An 11,618-nucleotide genomic window follows, 5' to 3' on the forward strand; every position below is an offset into this window, starting at 1 on the left:
AGATATTTTTCTATCACACTCCAGTATGTCTGTGACATCTATCCATCATGACTGAAGCAAAATCATTAATTTTCAGAACTGTCAGTCTAAGCAGATAGATATACAATGGGAACCCAATCTAACACCAAAAACTACGGGCTATACTTCCTCCATTAAAGTTTATCATCTTAAGGTGAACTCGGACGTACACCACGTTTTCCTTCCTGGCAGTTACTTTTTCCCTTTGTCATAAGCAGCTCAAGTGTTATTATAAAAGTAAGCACATGTTAGAAAAGCAAGCCCATAACTCAGTCGTACCAGAAGAAAGTTTTTTTGTTTAATTTGTTGAAGGAGTAGATCAACTAAAGTTAAAGAAAAAAACTGGCAGCAAGCTCACTGTTCTGTCTCGAAAAAATATAAAGGTGATGGTTCTCTATGACACTGGCAGTCTCTGGCTGGCCCTCTGATATTGCACCTCTAGTGACAATTCACCTGTGAATAATCCAGTTACTTACAAGGGGACTAGCAAAAGCTGAAACAACCATCAGCTAGAAAGCAAAGATATTCGACACCTTTCAGAGCATTCTAAAGACACTGGCTTAAAGGTCATTGTGACAAGCGTTCTTTAACCAGCTAGCACTTTAAGGCAGATGATATTTTTGGTCCTCTGTGGAACTCAGCCTAGGCAACGATTGACTTAAGTCCAATTTTCAGCTAGTTGGGTCACGGAAGAGCAAAGCTACACTACCACACCAGATGGTGACTTGTTGATATGTCATGCTTTCGATCAGACCCTAGCAACTGTCTTCTGGGTTGTAAAATAAAATGACAGCATTTTTTTTTTCTTGTCAGAAAATAGGTTTTTATTATTGGCCATTGTGGAAACTTGATAATAAAGGGTGCTTAAATCCTACAATTGTATAAAATCTGGAGAATTTTCTAAACTGGAGATCAAATCAGCTAAAAACATGACACAAATTAATGTCTGTGTTCTGGAGGGTTTGAAAGTTCCTTTTAAATGTTGTTTAGTTTTCAAATCATCATATTGTCTTAACTACTTGTTGGTATTAAATATAGTAAATGGTCAGACAATTACGAAGGAAGTGATGATTACTATGGTAACAATACTGTTGCTGAGTTTTCACACTCTAAAGAACCATCTCATACGTAAATCTCTTAACCAATCCCCCATAAATGCACTAATGTAATTCACTGATTCATTTACTCTTGGAAAGATGTTATAAAATTATTTATATTTAGTCAGGAATTGACTACATAAAAATCTTCCCTAAATGATTTCCATGAAGATAGTTACTTTAAAAACCTTCCACTACCATATTTTTGAAGTGAACGTGCTTAAGGAATGATGGTTGTCTGAGGTTACTCTCAATTAAAGCATCTGCTTCTTAATGTGGGTATATCAAATGTGAGCTTGTAAAATTAAATAATGGTAAGATAATAACGTGGGTTGAAATTTCTAAAGGAAGTGTCTCAAAGAATAAGCAGGCTATTGCTACCTCGTGTTATTTATACCAGATTTCTCCACAAGGATACAAAGTTTAATATATGACTATCATGACTCTGCTTTTATGCAGAGCATTGTCCTGAAAGCCTATGTTTATAACCAATGAAGCAAAACATTGATGTACAATTTAGATGAAATATCTACAAGCATATAGGGTAGGTCTACAAGAGTGAATAAATTCATCACCTAAATGAACTGCACTTTAAGTCCAACCCAAGAAAAGTACATATAGAATTCATAAAGGCAACCAAAGTAGCAAGGCCTGGAGCCACTTCAGAATTTTCTTTGGAAAATTATTATTTAAAAAGTGATTTAAAGGATATTGCATTTGTAACATGGATGGACCTGGAGATCATCACTGTAAGTGAAGTAAGCCAGAAAGAGAAAGAAAAATAACATATGATATCACTCATGTGTGGAATCTAAAAAAAAAGAAAAGAAAAGAAAAAAGAAGACACTAATGAACTTATCTACAAAACAGAAACAGACTCAGAGACATAGAAAACAAACTTATGGTAACTGGGGAAAAGGAGGTGGGAAGGGATAAATTGGAAATTCGAGACTTACAAATATTAACTACTATATATAAAATAGATAAAAAACAAATTTCTTCTGTATAGCACAGGGAACTATGTTCAATATCTTGTAGTCACCTATAATAAAAAGAATATAAAAAGGAATATATGTATGTATATGTATGACTGAAACATGCTGTACACCAGAAACTGATACATTGTAACTGACTATACTTCAGGTTTTTGAAAGCCAAAACAAAAAAGAATACTGCATTTAATAATCATAAAGATACTGTCTGATGACGTCACTTCCCTTATAAGAAAGTTTTGGTGGCTCCCTACTAAAGCCAGGATGATGTCCAAACTCTTAAACAACACAGCTCTCAACTGAGACACTGTAATAGCCACTAATGGGTTTTGTTGCTTCCACTTTTGCCACCCACACTTACCCTTGTTCTGAAATCCACGCTCCACATACCCAGCATCCAGAATGGTTATCTTTAAAATATAAATCCATCAACACCCTGATCTAAACTCTCAAGCATCCATCACATCCACCATCATCATCACTAACATTTATTGAGCAATTCCCGTGTGCCAGGCCTTGTTCTCTGGGCTTTATTGGTATTCACCACCATTTAATGAAGCAAACTCCACTTAACATATCCTGCTGCCTACCTGAGGGTATAGCACTCCCATACCTCCTCAGTTCCCTCTACCTCTATTGGCTCCTTTATGGTTTTTGAAGGACATCAAGCTCATTTCTAATCCCAGGCCTTGGAACTAGCTGTTATTTCTGCCTTAAAGTTTCTTGTCCTGACTCTATGCAAGGCCGCCTCCTTGCCATCATTCAGCAGTTCAAATCGCACAGTTAAAACTTGTCAGTTCAAATGTCATTTCCTCCAAGAGAATAGTTCTTACCTCTTTTTCTAAAGTAGATCCTGACTTCCTCACCTCCCAGTCCCTGTAACACACTCTCTCATTTTACTTCACTATCTGAAATCACTTTATTTACGAAGTTTTTTTTCAATCTTGTCTTACCTTATAAGAAAGTTATGACATGAGGGATGGGATTTTTGTCTTGGTCTCCACTGTATTTCCAGGGCAAGAACAGTGTTTGGTACACAGTAGCACATAACAAATATTTGTTAAATCAAAAATAAGAAATGTCTTTAAGGTGTTCCCCAATACATTTTTCTAAACTTAACTAGTAATTATTTTCATTCATTTGCAAATGCTCTAGAAATACTGGATTCTTTGTTATCTCCCAAATAAAGCCTTTGCATCTCTCTTTATATGTCCTCACCCATGCTGTTTCTTCTGCCTGGAAATATCATCCACATGATCATTTCCGACTAAGCCTAGCTCCAAAATCTTTCCTGAGTGAGATTTTGGTTTCATTAAGGCAAAGAGCATCTCTCCGTCCTCTGTGCAGTCACAGCACTTTGTATCTCTCATACAACTTACACTATCTTATACTACTTCTTCTATGACACATACATGCACCCGTGTCATGTTTGTATCTATTTATATAGCAAGGGATCTACCAGAGAGACACCCCAACAGTACTAAAAATGCATATTTTAAAACCTTTTTTAGTGAGAAAATTTGCTAGCTACTTCAAAGACAATAAACCACCCTGAAGGAGATTTTGTTTGTTTTGTGAAGAGTCATTTGTGTTGTCTTCCTTATGTAAGTGGGAGATAAGTAGATCCCACTGCCCAAGAAGCAGCAAATGAGGGGACTTTCAGGAGATTTGGAATTGCTGAGGAAAAGGCTATCTTCCCACTTGTGGGAAGCTGGTCTCCAGAAATAAAAGGAGGTCAGCAGTTCTGGGTACATGAGGCATCTACACTGAAGGAGATGATTGCCAAGAGATGCAAAATTTAGCCTATTAAGGCATTAAGTTTTTCAGCTGAAAATAACTGGAATCACTATCCTACAAAGAACTATTGAAAAAATGTTATGTTATGTGATGGATGGAACTGGAGACTGTCATACTAAGTGAAGTAAGCCAGAAAGAGAAAGGCAAATATCACATGATATCACTTATATGTGGAAACTAAAAAAGAAAAAAAAAGATACAAATGAACTTATTGACAAAACAGAAACAGACTCACAGACATAGAAAACAAACTTATGGTTACCGGGGGCGAGGGGGAGGATAAATTGGAAGTTCAGGATTTGAAGATACTACTATATATAAAACAGATAAAAAAACAGATTTCTTCTATATAGCACAGGAAACTATATTTAACATCTTATAATAGCCTATAATGAAAAAGAATATGAAAAGGAATATATATGTATATGTATGACTGAATCACTATGCTGTACACCAAAAATTAACACATTGTAAAAAAACTATATACTTCAATTAAAAAAAAACTAGCTTTGCATATAAGTACCCATCCCCCAACCCCAAAAAAGCCTATATTACTGAATCCATGAAACCATGGAAATATCCTGTGAAAAAGACTGAGCCTATAATCTACTGCATAACTCAGTCCCAGCTTTCACAAACAGCTTTGCCAGGGTTGCAATATAAGATTACACAGGGGGTACTATTTACAAAGACTATGACATGAACTCTGTCCTCTAGAGATGCGGGTGCATAACTGAACTATTCCCAGTGCCCTGAACTGTTGATGCCTTTAGCAGTCTTCCACACCTCTCTTCATAACAGATTGTGCATGCTCATTCTGAGAATGAATAGAGCATCCTATATTGCTACTACCCGATATCTACGAGGCAGCTGAGACCAGAGCTTAGCCTACTCCCATCACCCTGGGACAGACTTTTATACATGACCAGGTGAAAGAAAATAACTTTACTCCAAAGAGCCCTCAGCAGTTTGGTGGAGAGCCTTTTCATTGATTGTAATACTGAAAAGTGAGCATTTCCCTTTGGAGAATCTCTAAGAAAGCAGGTGATGTCACTCGGTTTTCCTGTTTCGCTTGATTCATCAGCAGCCAAAGCCCTTAGATTGTAATCAGCATAATATAACAAAGAGTGCCAATAAAAACAGAACTCTTCTCACCTTCAGTCTCACAAAAATATATTCATAAGTGCTAAGATAGCCCTGGCTAACAGACTGAGAAGAGAGAGATAGATGGAATGTTGAAAAAGAATAGACTGGATTTCTGAACTTCCTGATATTACCCATAGGAAAAGCTTTAGCATTTCTTACACGCTGGGGATTGATGCTTGAACCCTTTTTCACCCAGAATTGTATAGTAAGTCTCTAATTTCATTTGTTTCCCTATGACAATTTAGGTCAGTGCTTTGTATGTAAGAAGTGTTTAATAAATGTTGACCAAGTGAAAATTAGTTGCTCCCTATCCCCACCTACATCCCACGCAATTAGTGAAGCAATTATTTTAGTCCAAGTTCATATGTAGTCTCAACTTTTATTTCAGTGGCTTCCTAACTTCTGGGTCCTTTTTGTAGAGAAGTATGTATGTGAACTTGGATTTCTTTTTTCCCCTGTTCTTAATGCTTATGAAACCAAAACTCTGTTCTTTTATTGCCAGTCTTTCTATACTTTCTATTTATCGTTGACTCATACCTTTTATTTTGCTGTCATCATTAAGATAAATTACCCATCTTTGCTCATTTCTCCATAGCATCTCATTACCAGACTTTAAAAGTGTTTTGCAACATTAAGGTCCACTCCAAAGTTCCACTGATTGTGTGCAATATCCACCATGATTTCCCTGCAATTCATTATTGATAATGGGAAAAGAGGAGACGGAATGTCAGCGAGGGTAGGAGGGGAACCAATACATAGGAAAGCACTGAGGAAAAATATTTTTTGGAAGTCCTTCCTCTAACTGCAATAAGCCATCATGCAATCCCACGGTGGGAGGGGGTGGGGAGAAAAAAACTTCTACAATCATTGCAGATGGAAATTGAAAAGTATAATAATCTTTCCAAAAGGGTGAATGGTAGAAAGTAATAACAATAAAAAAAGGGCAGTTATTCTCTGGCTTCTTGTAATGCTCAATATGACTCTATTTGTATTATTGTGAAAGTAAATGACCCTTTGTCCTCTACCAATAAATTATTCATAATAACAATAAGATAACAAGCCAAAAGCAAACCAGTGACAAACGCTTTAGGTGGTGGCCAGTGTGTGGTAGAGGTCATTGGATTAGAAAATTACTATAATTTAGAGTAATGAACAGGTTTCTGCCATTATCCCATTTGTACTTAACTTGAATTTCTGGGAAATCATAATTATGAAATACTCAGATGGTAGTTTGAAAAAAATAAACAGTTTCCCACCCATGGGCCTGACCTAAGCAAGTTAATGAGGATAATAGTGTTTTAACCTTCTTCATTCCTGGCATACACTAGGGAGAAACCACAGACGATAGTGAAAAATCGCTAGCTGATTAGGAAAGAAACACAACTAATTACCAAATGGAGCAGACTGCTTCACATTTTGCAAGAAAAACATATTTTGTGTATATAAATTATGCAATTATAAGGAAACACAGCAGTTAAAAACAGTTGGCTACTTCACCGTGGAATAACCTTAAGTGAGAACAGAATACTAGAAAGAGTAGATGGAAATAGATAACAAAAGCAAATGAGAAAGTAGGTTTAAATAATCTTAATCAAATAAGAAAAGTATTTTTACAAACAATGTACCAGCACAAGCTTATCTTATTTAAACATCTCATAAAGAGTTTTTCTTTTGGTTGGGGGAGGTAATTAGGTTCACTTATTTATTTATTCTTAGAGGAGGTACTGGGGATTGAACCCAGGACTTCATGCATGCAAAGCATGCACTCTACCACTTGAGTCATACCATCCCCTGCAAGAGTTTTGAATTTAGTGAAATAAGATACTCGGTGACTGTAACTACAACAAGTCATGGACAAAATATTTTTCAGACAGAGGTACATCAGCTTGAAGGGTTGCATTCAATTTTAGAAGTACACTCAGCTTTTAGCCCCTGTAAATGACCAGACAAAATAAAAAGAACAGATTAATCGAAGGACTTGAGAAATTAATAACTATCATATTACCTGCCCAGTCAAATGTCTTTTGTTGACATGTATATTTTCTGCAGTTTTATTTATAAGCTCCCTTTTTCAGTGTTCCACACAGCACAGTGAAGAACATTTCCCTTGTAACAAGTTAACATGAATACTGAAAGTACTAATTTCATTTTTGTATTGCTCCAAGAAAAAATAAACTCTATGAACCTTATTTTCTCCATCTGAAAAAAAAAACGAGATGACTAAAAGACCCCCTTGACCAGGTTGTTATGAGACTCAGATGATGATAACATACTTATAAACTTATAAGGAGGCGTCCAAGGTGAGCTACTTTGGCATCATCATCAATCAGGTAAATCCGCCAGGGGTAAAAGGATGACAAAATAATAGTGACATAGAACCCTCCTGGAACAACAGAGTTTTGTATAATTTGGTCAATCAACTCTATATTACAAATAAAAAAGTTATATACTTATTTATGTTTTAGATTATAAGGTTATAAGCCTGCAAATCTGAAAGTATATTTCTTTTCACTTAATAATAATGAACTATAATACAACATCTATTATGAGCCAGGTACCATTTCATGTGCTTTACATGTAATAACTTATCTAATTTTCTAAATAACCCTTTAAGGTAGATACCATTATTATCCCCATTTAACAGATGCAGAAACTGAGGCACAGAGATGTTAAGTACTTTGGTCTCACAATAAGTGGCTAAGCTGGATTCGAAGTAAAAATCCAAAATCCTGGTATTTGCTACTTCACGATTCTGCCTCATTTTGACATGAACTGAGCAAGTACTATATGACTGACAGACACAGTGCCAGGCAACAGAACTAAAATTCTGTACAGAGATAAACAACATCCTTGGCCTCATGGATCTTGTAATATAGAGGAGTAGACAGACATTTACTAAATACTCAAATGTAAAACTGCAACTTTGGCAAGTGCTATGAAAAAGGACTACTGTGTGCTCTGAGACCAGGAGCATTTGACCTAGTCCAAGAGTTAACAGACGGATTCCATGAGGATTCTCAAGCTGAAGTTTCAAAGATCAATCAGATTTAACTAGGCAAAGAGAGGAGGGGAAAACATTTCCAACAGAGGAAACAACATGTGCAAAAGCCCTGTTACAGGAGGGAATACGGCACCATCGAGGACTTCAAAGAACAATTCCAGCAATTTTCAGAAGTGCAGAGAATGAAGAGGAAAATAGAGCCATGGGAACCCACTGATGTGTTAAAACAGACATTACCTGATAAAATCTAGATTTTTTAAAATGATTATTCTGACAGTTGAGTGGAAAAGGGGTTATTTTGGTGTTCACAAGGTGGCAATTTAGTACACGATGCTAGGTATCTGTCACTCAGACTCCATTATCCACCAAGTTCAACCATGGATGGCTTTTATAAATGAATATCCTAGAAAATAGGAAACACAGGGGAAACTGGAAAAATTCTAGAGACACAGAAAGCTATGCTGAATTGGAGAGAGAATGAGGAAGCTTGTGAAGAACTATAAATTTGATCTCATGAATACATAAGAATTTCTCAACCAACAATTAGAGAATGTATATTCTTCTCAAGCACATATGGGATATTTTCAAAAGTGGAACATGTACTAGGTCACAAAATGAATTAATTTTCAATGCTTCATAACAAATCAAGGTGTTGTCTTGGCTGCATTCTCATCTTGTGGCTTAAGTTGGGAAGAAGTCACTTCCAAAGTCCTGAAAATTGGCAGAATTCATTTCCTAATAGCTGTACAAATCATGACAGCTTTCATCTTCAAAGCCAGCAAGGAGAGAGATTCTCTGCAGCTTCAAGTCTCTAACCTCTAGATCTTCCTTTAAAGGGCTCAACTTATTAGGTCAGGCCCACCCAAGATACTCTCCATTTTGATTAACTTAAAGTCAAGTAATTAGGGACTCAAATTACATCTTCAAAAAATGTCTTCATCTTTGCCTTATAAGATAAATGAATCAGAGAGCAACAGCCCATCACTTGGGCCATATAGTGTTGGTTTGAAGTAAGTCCCAGGTACTATCCATGATCATTCAAGGGGAATTGATTACACAAAAGCATGACTCACTGGGATTACAACTAAGATGTGTCTATAAAGACACATTTGAAATACAAATTTGAAAGAACTAATGATATACAGATAATATTTTGACCCCTAACAGAAATAAGGTAGAGGCCAATAATAATAAGATAAATTTAAATATTCAATATAATTAGAAAAAATTTAAGTCTAATTCATTAGTCAAAAGAAAAATCTTAACAAAAGTTTTAAAAATACCTAAAACTAAATCATAATAAAGTATTACATATCAAAATGAGAGAATGGAGAAACACTGAATCAAACACAATACAAAGATTGCCAATATCACCAATTTTATTCTACATTATAATGCAGATCTAGCCAGCACAATAAGAAAAGAAAAATAAATCAAAGTCACAAGGATTGAAAAGGAGGTAAATTGCCATTATTTGCAGATGAAATGCTTATCTACATAGAAATTCCAAAGGAATCTGCAGATAAAACATTAAAATGAATAGAAGGGTTTTATTAGGTAGCTAGAAATCAATATTCAAAAGTCAAATGCATTTTTATAAACTATAAACAACTAGAATCACTTTTAATTACAAAGCATCAAAAATTGTCAGTTCCCTAAACATATATCGAATCAAAGATATTGAAAATCTCTACAAAGAAAATAATAAAATTATACTGATGTATTAAGGAAGACTTAAAATAGGAGGAGAAATATACCTGTTCAGTATAGAAGACAATATCATAGTGGTGGCAATTTTCCTGAATCTATAGGCTTAGTGTGATTCCATCAAGATTTTAACAGTTTTTCATGTAGGTTAAGCTGGTCATAAAATTTTATGGAAAATTACATTCCAAGATTAGCCAAGATACTTCTAAAGAAGACAGATTTGTCATACTAGCTACCTGGAATTATTATGAAGCTAAAGTAATTAAGGACAGAAAAATTTACCAATGGCTAGAATAGAGAGTTGAGAAAGGGACCTACTGCTTTTTTAAAAACTGTGAAGGATCTGATATGTTATCTCACTTGCACAATAACTATATATATACATATAAATATATATTATATTAATATATCAGATAATTATTAACATTTTATATAATATATATTTATAGTACATACTATATAATATTTAATAATTATATTTCATATATAGGCTCTATATGTGCGATGAAACATGAGGCACTTAGATCAGATAAATAGAGTTCCTTATTGATACAACCAGATGAACAACCAGAGAAACACTGCAGCATCAATACCCACACTTAGATCCACAGACATTGTGAAAGTTTATGGAATCTTTCTACCAGGATTGCAGGTTACCTGGACCACAGACAAGGGATGGTGAACGATGAATATTCTCCATTTATTTACAGGAGGTAGACGACCATCCTCTGCCCTCTCACTCCCTTCCCTCTCAAAAAAGGAGGAAAACCCCTTTGCCTTGTTTGATATTTGATGGAAAGTATCCTGGGTTCTCACCCTCACCTTTTAGAATATAAATGCATCTTTCCAAGGGCTAAATAAACCCCAGTTAACTCTGGCTTTTATAACACAGAGATGTTGCCAAGTTCTGGGCTTCATCCGTTTGGCATGTAAATACCAAGGGAGATGGTGCTCCAGTCTTTCTGGATCCTTGAGACTTAACCTACCGACCTAGTCAGGACTGCAACTATTTGACTCTCTCTAGAAGAGATACGAGATGTTTTATTACCCCTTTGGATCAAAACAATTAACAGAAAAATGGCTACAGATCTCATTCTCATGGTATGTGAAGAGTTAAATGTTTCTAGGAGAAATGCAGACAAATATTTTCTATGTTTATATTTTTGTGACTCAGGACATTAGGACTTTTTAACAGAAGAACTGAGGAATCCAGAAAATTTTATTTCCCCAAGCCCACACACATGTAGAACTTTGATATAAGTCAAATATAACACAGTAGATAAATAAGGAAACAAAGGACTATGCAATAAAAGCAGGTGGAAAAATGGTTATTCATAGGGAAAAACTGAAATTGAATCTGTTCTTCACATGATTCAAAAATTAACTTTAGACAATGGATCAAATATCTTTAATATAAAAAAAACTGTATAATGTTTAATAGGAAATATAGATGAATATCTTCCTGACCTTGGGGTAGAGAAAGAACTCTTAAGACACAAAACATTGCTTTTTAAGAGATGATAAAGTTGACTCTATTAAAATTAATAATTTCTGTCAGGGAGCAATGCTTTTAGGAAAGTGAAAACACAAGCCACACACACACCGCACACACACACAAGGAAAAAAGAAAGAAAAGAAAACACAAGCCACAGACTGGGAGAAAAATGTATTTACAACACACATAACCAAGAAAGGATAGGAACTGAAAATATACAAATAAGTCATATAAATCATATAAATCAGAAGAGAACAAATACCCTCATAGAAAAATCAGCAAAAAAAAAAAAAGAGAGAGAGAGAAAAGTATTTCAAGAACAGGAAACATTTATAACCAACAGAAAGAGATCTTCAATCTCACTG

At 35.2% G+C, this 11,618-nt stretch overlaps 1 non-coding gene across 1 annotated transcript; it reads right to left on the reverse strand.

Annotated features, from left to right (window-relative positions):
- Nucleotides 1–6,766: 6,766 nt before the first annotated feature.
- TRNAA-UGC (transfer RNA alanine (anticodon UGC)) lies at nucleotides 6,767–6,840 on the reverse strand. Its single transcript has one exon. It is a non-coding gene; the product is annotated as a tRNA-Ala (tRNA).
- Nucleotides 6,841–11,618: the final 4,778 nt, after the last annotated feature.

Source organism: Vicugna pacos, chromosome 16, assembly GCF_048564905.1.
Source record: "Vicugna pacos chromosome 16, VicPac4, whole genome shotgun sequence".
NCBI lineage: Eukaryota > Metazoa > Chordata > Mammalia > Artiodactyla > Camelidae > Vicugna > Vicugna pacos.